Here is a 10,390-nt window from a genome sequence, read left to right as displayed (position 1 = left end):
ACAAGCAAAAACTGCTTCCCGCCCTGTACCTGGTTCACATCATGGGCTCTAACTCACGAGTCGGTCATCCAATTTCCATGAACTTTTTTTTTGTCGATCGGCATACCTTTCATTTAACGCATAATTAACAAATTAGCGTTTAAATTTCCGGAGATATCATCGAAAAACCTTAATTCGCTTATTGGGCCCCAGCTCGGGAGGGGTCGGCCCAAAATCGCCCATCTTCGAACTTAGCCTTTCTTTTGACCAAACGGGGAAAAAAACAATTTTCAAAAAAGGTTGTGATTTACTCAAGTTATAGGGGTCACAGACGGACAGACAGACGGACAGACGGACGGACATTTTTTTTTCGCGGATTCGTTATCTATGAACATAGACAAATGCTTTGCCGTAACCGTCTGCTTCTAATTCAACATGTTACAAACGGTATATTAATCTTATAAGCCCCCAGTACTTCGTACGGGGCTAAAAATTTTCAACCCAAAACAAGAGCTCATTGTTAGCAACTAAACTATAATACGCAGATCTTCCTCGTTATGACTACTTTCATTCGCAATACCCGAAATCTAACAAGAATAAGCTTGCCGTTTCATAAAGGTGGTAGATGTTCTTGTATTAGATAAAGCCATAATCACAATAGAACGTTTAATCTATAGATTTTTGTGAAAATCGAAGACATTCGGGCAAGGAAAGCTCCATCATAAAGCTATTCTGATATTTTTTGATTTCTGGTAAGCCACCTACAAAACAAGAACAGAAAAGCCAAATGCATTAAAGTAAAATTGTTTCGTTTAAAAAATATAGGACAGATGGAACCATGAAAAGAAAGTTCATGAAGCTAAAAGCACATGAAGCTCAAATTCAAAAAAACTTTATAAATGTTTATTGCTTTATTATCATTATTAACCTTTATACGGTTTTGTATGGAAAAAGGGCTTCTCCATATTCATCTTTTTTTTGATTTTGACTTCAATTTATGCAAACTGGGTATATGCATGTGCATTCATAAGAATTTATGAGCGAACGGTTGCATCAACGACGACGACAAAAATAATTAATAAGCTCCTATGTAACATCGTCTTATAACAGCAAAATTAATGTTGAAACAAGTGAACCGAAAGATTTCTTTTAGTCTGTTGAAATGATCCAGATTCGGTAACTGACCTCATGATTGGGGGGCAGGGGGCTATTAGTTAAGGTCTGGAAAGCGGGAAAGATGCTTTACAAGAATTTTTTTAAATGGTAACTAAATAATTTTGACTTTATTTTAGCTTCTTTATAATTGAATGTAGTTATCTTATCACACCTATTCGCTAGATGGGAATTCGAGGGTAAATCGGGGTGCTTTAAAGTCTAAGAAATATACTTTCAAGGAAATCGCGGAGTTTATCAAGAAGCAACAAGTTTCTAACGTAGCTTTGTCGTCTCCAGGTGTAAAACATTATTTAAAATGGAGTCAAGAGCGTCAAGGATCAAGTAATGAAAGTAGTTTAAGGGTTAAAGGGTCACGTTTTACGCCACCTTGGTATCGGGGAATCTGGCACACTGTGCTAAAAGAACGCACTTTTAAACTATGTAAAAGGTGAATTCGCACACGCAAGTTTATTGCTGCAAATGCTATTTATCGAAAAATCGTATGCGAGTTCACATTTTACTTAGTTGAAAAATGCGTTGTGTTTTAGGACCTTGTGCCAAATTACCCCACGCCGCCACCCTAAAGAACAAGCGAAAATCGCAATCTCCCTCATTTTAACACAGGCCCACAAAACATCTTCCATTCCAGCTACCATTACACCAAGCATTTGTAAGTCTTTTGTATTTCTTGGTATATTGAGAGCGAAAGACTTTAGAGCGTGGTTTTTTTTTACAAGTCATCCAAATCAGACAAAAATTGCACCGAAACGAACGGTTTCCGCGAATATCAGCAAGTTCTAATATTTTATAAACTTTTCGGTTAACTTTTCATTCGATTCGGATGACTTGCGAAAATTTCATCAACATCCGAAACGCTTTTGTGTTAAAAATAATGTCAACCGAGTTAGAATTACTTGTTTTTTTTTTTACTCTTAGTCAAAATTAGAAAACATGTCAGCAATAACGATAAAATTCAAGGCATTGACCTGCCCAACTTCGTTGGAAAGTTACAATTCATAAAGAGTTTTCTAAATAAAAAAACCAAGAGAAGAACTCACACGCATAAATTTTTTTCTCGCGGTGTTTTGAACTCGTACCTCTATTTCTTGTCTTGAGAATTTCTTTGACCTATGCCATTACATCACAATATATTTTATTCATTTTTTTATTATTTTTTTTCTGTTTTCTGCTTTACATTTGAACAAGTTCTTTTAAAAAAGAGCAAATTCAAATTTGAAACGAAAGACATCAATGCCATACAAAAACGGCAACGAACCCAACGAACCTTTTTATTCCCATATATAAATAATTTGTAACTCCGTAACATTTTACACGATTTACGTTTAATACTGTTCGTTTTTATCTTGTCTTTGGCTAGGGTAATAATGTGCAAAGACTTTAAGAGGATACACAAAGTTTATGTAATAATTTTCTGGTTTATCTGCGCTAGCTTATACGTACAGAGATAGAAGAGAAGTTATTGATTTATATTTGAAATTCAGGTGGTTTGAAGGAAAAACATACACCGAATCACAAGACACCGTTATGGTTAATATTTGCAAGTCTGCCAGCGATACAGCGAAAAAAAAGCAACAACAACCAATGTGTATAGCATTACCACGGTGAATTTAATTCAAGATCTGTGTTTATAACTGATAACTTGTACGCTGAATGCTCAAATGCGTACATTATTATTTAAAGAAAATAAAAAAGTGTGTGCACACACAGTATAATTTAATTCTAAGAAAACATTGTGATTTCCTCTTTTTATATTATTATCATCATTTTTTTTATACAATAAATTTTTATAAACATTAAACCCGTTCCAATTCGTCAGATCAAAAAATTATTTTTATTTATGTGGAACCTTGTACATAAACGCACGTGTAAAGTGTAGAATACCACAGATGCGTGCGTTACTGATTTTATCGTTTTTATTTGTAATATCCCAACCATACAACAGATACAATAATCTATATACATACATGGATGTGTACCTTACATTACATTTTATGCTGCACATTACTCGATGCGTTCATGTAAACAATCTACAGATTTGTGAAGCAAAGAAAAATAAAATGAAGGGTAACAGTGCCACCTTCCACAAAATAAAAATTCTGATTTTAACTTCCTGTTATTTTGTTCTTGTTGAACAAAAACTATCGATTGAATCCATTACTTATTTTGTTTAAAATAGTTGATACTGTTTTGCACGTAAAAAAACCACTTTCGTATCTCAGTTGATCTTTGTGGTCTCTCTGATTTCCTGATTTATCATTTGAAAGCATTTGAAATGAGAGAAATCAAACGGAGGAACAACAGTAACGCCTTAGATTCGAAAGTAGTATTTTTTAAGTGACAAAAAGGTACCAAAGTGTTCACTAAAACATACACTACCGTTCAAAAGTATTCGATCATTGAGTGTTCTCAGTGTAAATTGACAAACTTTAAGAGGGCGCCAAAACTCGAAATGGTACCGGATTTTCACGAAAGATGGCGCATTGGATAGCTTGATCCTTAATCTTTAAAGGAAAAATGTAAAAAATGTTTTCACCAAATATGAAATTTTTGAGAAATCCTAATTTTTGCAAAGGTCTGCATAGTCGGGGAACAAAGTTGTTCCCAGGCCATGTAGACCTTCGGGAAAATTAAAAATTCTCCAAATTTTCATATTTGGTGAAAATATTTTTTATATTTTTCCTTTAAAGATTAAGGATCAAGCTATCGAATGCGCCATCTTTCGTGAAAATCCGGTACCATTTCGATTTTTGGCGCCCTCTCAAAGTTTGGCAATTTACACTGAAAACACTCAATGATCGAATACTTTTGAATGGTAGAGTACATTCGGTCGAAAGATCACTTGGTATAGCTGAGTTATTTCTTATTCCTATTCACAAATGGTTCAACTGGTTCACAATTCATGGCTCAAGCAAAAATTAAAATCGAATAGATGTAAAATGTCGATTTCAAGAGAATCAAAATTGCAAATGAATTTTTACAACGATGACAAACATAACTTACCTTAATTTGTAAGAAAAATTATTTCCAGTGGAAATAACAAAAGAATTTCTAGTAATATTTCTTTACTATGCTGGTGCATGTAATAAGGCTATTACATGTATAGGCAATAACCTTTACATCACTCGCATAGTAAAACGTCGTACTACACACGGAAAATAAAGTTATATCTCGTATCACGATGAGTAAATGTACCTCGGGCTGCCGCCCTCGGATACTTTTTCTCATCTGGATACGAGATATCACTTTACTTCCCTTGCATAGTAATGTACTATTTGTTATTTCCACTGGAAATAATTTTTCTTACAAATTACGGCAGTCAGGCCATCGTCATTTCATCGTCATTATATCGATACACTTGTCCGTTATCAAAAGTTTACCATGGAAACTAGACAATCTTAAATGTTCAATCGATAATCGGTGTAAAGTAAATTATTATCGAGAGAATATAGATGTCTGAATTAATGAAATAAAAGATTTTGTATCAATTTGTTAGAAATTCTTATAACATGAGACATACCGTTTTTATAAATGACCTATATGACCTAAATGACCTAAATTTATAAATAAAGCACACATACAAATGCGAATACGAATCACAACACAAAACGAAGAGAAAAAGGAAATTGAGTAATGCAGAGTTTCAATTATTTTCAAATATTTGTATGAAATGATTTCGCGCGCTTTCTCAAAACGTAAGTTACGTTACACATACATCCATGTGATCTTTCCGCATAAAGTTGCTTTAACATTACTTATCTACCCTATATTATATCGATGGTCACATACAGCTATTCATCTGTTATCGATAACGAAGACAAAAATAATTACAAACTCTGGTCATTTATACAGTAAAATGCATGTTTAAAAAAATTGAAGTACGAGATTAGAAAACACAAGATTAAAAATACTTTGATCGATGGAAGTAATAGACCAGATAATAATACTGGTCATATGCTTGCCATCTGTAACAGGACAGATTAAATCCGAAGACTGAATCCATGATCCTTTGTAAAACCAAAGTGAAGCAAAGTTAGAAAAAAAAACTTTCCGACCGTTTACAAGTACACTAACAAAATTATTGTATCCTTCCACTCAAAACAATTTCTGTTCTTCCGTACGGCAATAATGTTTCGATCGAAAGGAATACATAATGTGAATTATTTTTATTATACGCGCAATCTGTTGAAATTATATCTCAACTTCTTGCAGGTGTTTTATTATCCATCAGCATCAGGTGTGATGCTGATTGATTTTATGTATTATTGTTCGCTTTAAAGAATGGACTAAGTATCATCATTCCATTTCGAGAAGCAACAGGTTTTCGTAATACATTTGGCATGCATTGTACGATCTGCGTAAAGCTCTATAAATAGTATAAAGTGTACAATCATCACATCGTCACTACGGTATGGGTATATTTATTTCTAAAATTGCTGTTTTAATGATGAAAATATGCCTATATTTGCTGGCTCACATTGAAAGGAAATAGAAACAAAATATGGGAAATAAAACGGCAACTCATCCTGTTAGTCTGAATGTTTAAGTTTTTCCAATTTTTTTAGTCTAATTGTATTATCTGCTAAATTTACATTAGCTGTGAACTAAGCATCTGAACAATTTAGTTATCAACTGAAATTATTAAAAACTCTTTTGGGTCTCCTTGCCTCTTGTTTAATCTTATTTCTATCATGTGGATCATTTTGATAAGATTTAATAAAACTAACGGAATCAGCTTCTCTCAAGTCTATTCGTCTGACTGTTGCATTTTTACCACCCTAATAAATGTAGTTTGGTTGCTAGAGAGGGTATTGTTCGAAGGCAATAGAAATAGAAAACCTTTTGCTTTCAACCGAAAGAAATTATCAAGCCCCCATGATTCATAAGTCTTGACTATGTTACGGTTTTCGAAGTCAAACTTAGACCACAAAAGTCATTAAAAATTAAGAAGAACTTCACTTCCAATCCAAATTTTATTAAATATTTTTCGGTCTATAAAATATCGTTTTTGCAACTGTGCAAACTGTTCACTCAATATTCTCTGAAATTTGATTCTGAAAGATTTTGAAATATTTTGTAGAAGACGGAGAAAAAACAATTTCGTTCAACTGATCGTATGTACAAGAAAAGACGAATTACTCAACGCTGTTACCCAGACGTAATAACAGGTTTAGACACTACCTGTTTTTTAAGAACCTTGGAAATTGTAGCACAAGATTCTTACATCAGTGGAAATCTTGCTATAGCAACATTAATGTCCTCACCTCACTCTTCACTCGTCAACATTGACCAAGAATTTGGAACGCGAATTTGAATTGATAACTTTTTCTGATACCACCTTCGCCCAAAAAAGTCTTTCTGGTTTTAGAAATACGTAAAACTATACCGGGATTTCCTTACTATAATTAGTAAAGTCGTGGCACACAGATTTTGAAGGCATTTATTGTTTGTATGAAAAGAGAACTTGAAAACAAATATTTTTATCAAGTTGGAATTTCATGCAATCTGTAATCGCCTTCGTGATAAAATAAGAACCTATTCTCTCAGAACCTTAGTTTAACCGTCTAAATTGTCAAAATTTGTGTGCCTTCGTGGGTGTTTTAACGGTTCTTTCATACCCTTGCCTTCGTGAGAAGTAGATCCCTTTTGTATATCTATTAAATATACATATTCTCAAAGTGATACACCCTCATTGAGTGTTAGTCTTTTTGCTGTACTTTCCTCCTCGTCCTCGGAGTCAGCTTCTCTGACTCGTTTCTTAAATTGTTGAATCAAATTGAACTTTGATGAAATTTCCAGCGGCACATCACCACCGAACAACTCGACATACACTGTCGATGATTTGTGATGGGTGACCAACGCCTTATGTTCTTCATTAGACAATTCATCAGATGGACGATAGGATGGTTTTTATCATGTCTTAGAAGCTCTCACGTATGCCACGTTCTCGTTTCTCGTACTTAGTGCGCAAATTGTCCATCTTGTTCTGCAGATGGTCCAGGTTTCTAGATGCTTGAATATCGTTCTCATTGGTGAAGGCACGCCCCAGATCGATATTTTCCTGGACCAAATTGGCAGAATTTCGCCAATTTAGAAGAAAGTCGAATTCGATCAATCCACTAGATTTCAATCCCTCTTTCAGCATCGTTTGGTCTGTCTTTATCTTCTTCATCATTTTGATCGGTTCCGTTACCGGTGTTGGTTTTAGGTTGCTCGTATCCTGAGTTCCTGTTATCCTGTTGTATCCTGTTGTTCGAACTGAAATTGTTCGTTCCAATTTCAGCAGATGCATGTGGCGCTTCTGTGGCAATCTGTTGAGCAGTCTGCACTGCTAACACAGCCGTTGCATCTGTATGTTTTCAAAAATCAACTGGATTCAAAAAAAAAAAAAAAAATAGGAAAGAAATTGAGTTCTAGCGCCATTTTTCGCAATTGTATCTCACTTGAATTTTATAGTTTATCCACAAAGTCCTGGTGACAAGAATGGCATTTACAACACTGTTTATTTTACTCTTATCGAATGTAGCGCGTGAGTTTTATTGTTAACGTTGTCGAACGCAATAAGTCTCTAATGGGGACGTCTATAATGCATACCATACTGTAGAAAGTTCCAAGTAGTATGAAAATGAAGTTATTAGCTCTAATTGACGAATGAAAAATGAAAATGAAAGGAAAGAATCTGAAAGTTTAACTCGCCTGACATGACAGAACTTTCGATATTTAAATCTGTCCTAGCCCACCGAAATGAGAGTAATTAAAAAAAAAATCTTTATTCATCGTTCCTATTAATATCTGAGTGGAACACAACTTAGTCTTTTAGTTTGAGATCTAATTGATCATAGTCTCGTCTTAGTTCAAGTTACAGTATCACTTTTAATTTTAGTTCAGTTATGGTTTAATGTCATGTTTCGGTTAAGGGTATATTTTTTTGAATTGGTACTTTAGAGCCTCGGCCTGTCTCCGCTATCAAAATCTTTTCTCCGCCAATAACGGATGTTCCACAGTTTTTCCGGCTCTTTCCATCCCCGAAAATTTTGGTTGTCCTCTTACATAACTCAGCGGTTCGCTGATGGTAAATTGTCAGAATATGTAAAATCGTCCATCAGCGGACGCCTGAGTTTCAATGGTAAACGAATAAACTTGCTGGAGACGATAGAGCGTTAAAAACTATGGAACAAATCCGTTATTGGCGGAGAAAAGATTTTGATAGTGGAGATCGCCGTAGAATATGGGTTTGAAAATGCAGACCTCCGCCAATTGCAATAGTTTTGTATAACCAGTTATACCTCAGATCAAATTTTTAACACTTTGAGGCAATAGAGGAAGGATCAGTCTAATGCCTGAAACTACGATTTTTTCTTGAAACTAGAGTTTTCAGTCGTAAAAGTTGTAACGCAACAGACCGTTATTGGCAAAATCTGCCCTGGTTTTAATTCCTAATTTATTTTAGTGTAGGATTTTGATTAGTTTTTCTTTTCTTATTAATTTCGTTTAGTTTTGTCTCCTTTTTGGTTTTTTCGATGTTTCGTTTTCGTTTAAATCGTATACTTCACGACAGTTTTTTTTATTTCACGACTGAAGTAGTGTGGTTTTTCCCTCACGGTTGAAAGTCCTTTAAATCGCTCGTAAAGTAAAATAGCATAATATATCAGTGAAGTAACTTGATATCTCGTATCCACATGAGTAAAAGTATCTGAGGGCTTCAGCCCGATATAGTAACATACTATTCCCTATCTGCTGGTATAATACGGCAGAGGAAATGTTTTTCATACAGAGGTGCATAGGTTTCAAACCGTGTTCTTATAATAGACTGTTACACGCAGGCTAAATGCTAGATGACTATGACAAAATTTAAAAAAAATCTACCAAGAACCACCTGGTGAACCATTTTCCTTCGAAACTTTCGCTACCTTTACGAAAATTTTAAGATTTCATTTATTTCGTTCAAAAGTGCATTATTCCAACAGAATGTGTAACAAATATTGTGCCAAGCGTCCTTAGAAGAGATCAAATGATGCGAGAAGCACTTGCACTCATTCCATACTCATTTAGTTTTTGCGCATATTGTGAAACAACAACCACAAAATTCGATCTTTTATCTCTACTGAGTAAAAAGAGATCAACAATTATTTCTATAAATAATTCACATTTTTTGTAAATATATTTTTTGAACAATTTTTTATTTCATAAAACTTAACATCGCGTGATTATGAAATTATATTGTTTTTAGGCATTTGTTATTATTTGTGGATGGAATGGAAAAAACCTTGAATGATGTTAAAGTATGTTTTATAAAGCCGGAAATACGCTTCGATACGCTTCAGATAACTCCTCATCAGTTTAAGCGACAAAATGTACGTACGTACATGTTGCCTTTATATGTATATTATGCATAACATTTTTTACCATTACAGTGGCTCATATCAAAGATCTTTTTTTACGTTTTTACAAGTCACCCCTTGTAAAATACACTTCAGTTCAATGTATTCATTATACAATTTTATGAGTAAAAATATCGATGATGTAAGACTTGTTGCGTTTTGTCTTGCCGACATCGTTTTCCTCGCTGTAAGGACACCTTTGCGTGGTTTTTGTTAGTCTAACAGAAATTTGTGGCTCCTGTTACTTTTATCACAATATTTTCAAAAGATTTTTAATGTTTTGTGTTACCTTAATGTCGTAGTTGTAATGTCTACACACCAATGTAGAACTGACCCTTCTAAAAACACAAAACATCCATGTCCAAACATATAAATCCTTCATATCTGCATTAATTTGTCATCATCAAAACGACGATCTCAGAACCATGGTAATGTGTTTCTTTTTTCATTCTGTTTTTAGTCAGAAATGTTGCTTTTCATATTATGCTCAACTCATGACCTCAGTTCTCAACGTTTTGGTTTGTTGCTTTTTTCCCGCGGTTGTGTTTCAGTTGTGTGTTACCATTGAAGCATGTGAAGTGTTTTAAATTTTAATTGATTTTTTGTAACTGAAAAAAAATCTCTTCGAATAAACTTTCATCTCATGCTTACAGTAACATCTTATGCTCGGTGGGTAGATCATTTTCAAATCCGGGAACCTTTAATCAATTTTTCCAGTTGCTTTGGTTTGAATGCTACTATACTTTTTGCGTGTAGGTAGCAGATTATGCACCTTTGTCCAAAATACTGAAGGCGTGGTACATAGACCGTATCGTCAAAATAATTATTTTGAGCAGAGATGCGTCCACTTCAGACCC

This window comes from Bradysia coprophila, unplaced genomic scaffold (genome assembly GCF_014529535.1).
Source record: "Bradysia coprophila strain Holo2 unplaced genomic scaffold, BU_Bcop_v1 contig_232, whole genome shotgun sequence".
Classification (NCBI taxonomy): Eukaryota; Metazoa; Arthropoda; class Insecta; order Diptera; family Sciaridae; genus Bradysia; species Bradysia coprophila.
The sequence above is the reverse complement of the archived record's forward strand: the minus strand, read 5'-3'. Positions refer to the sequence as shown.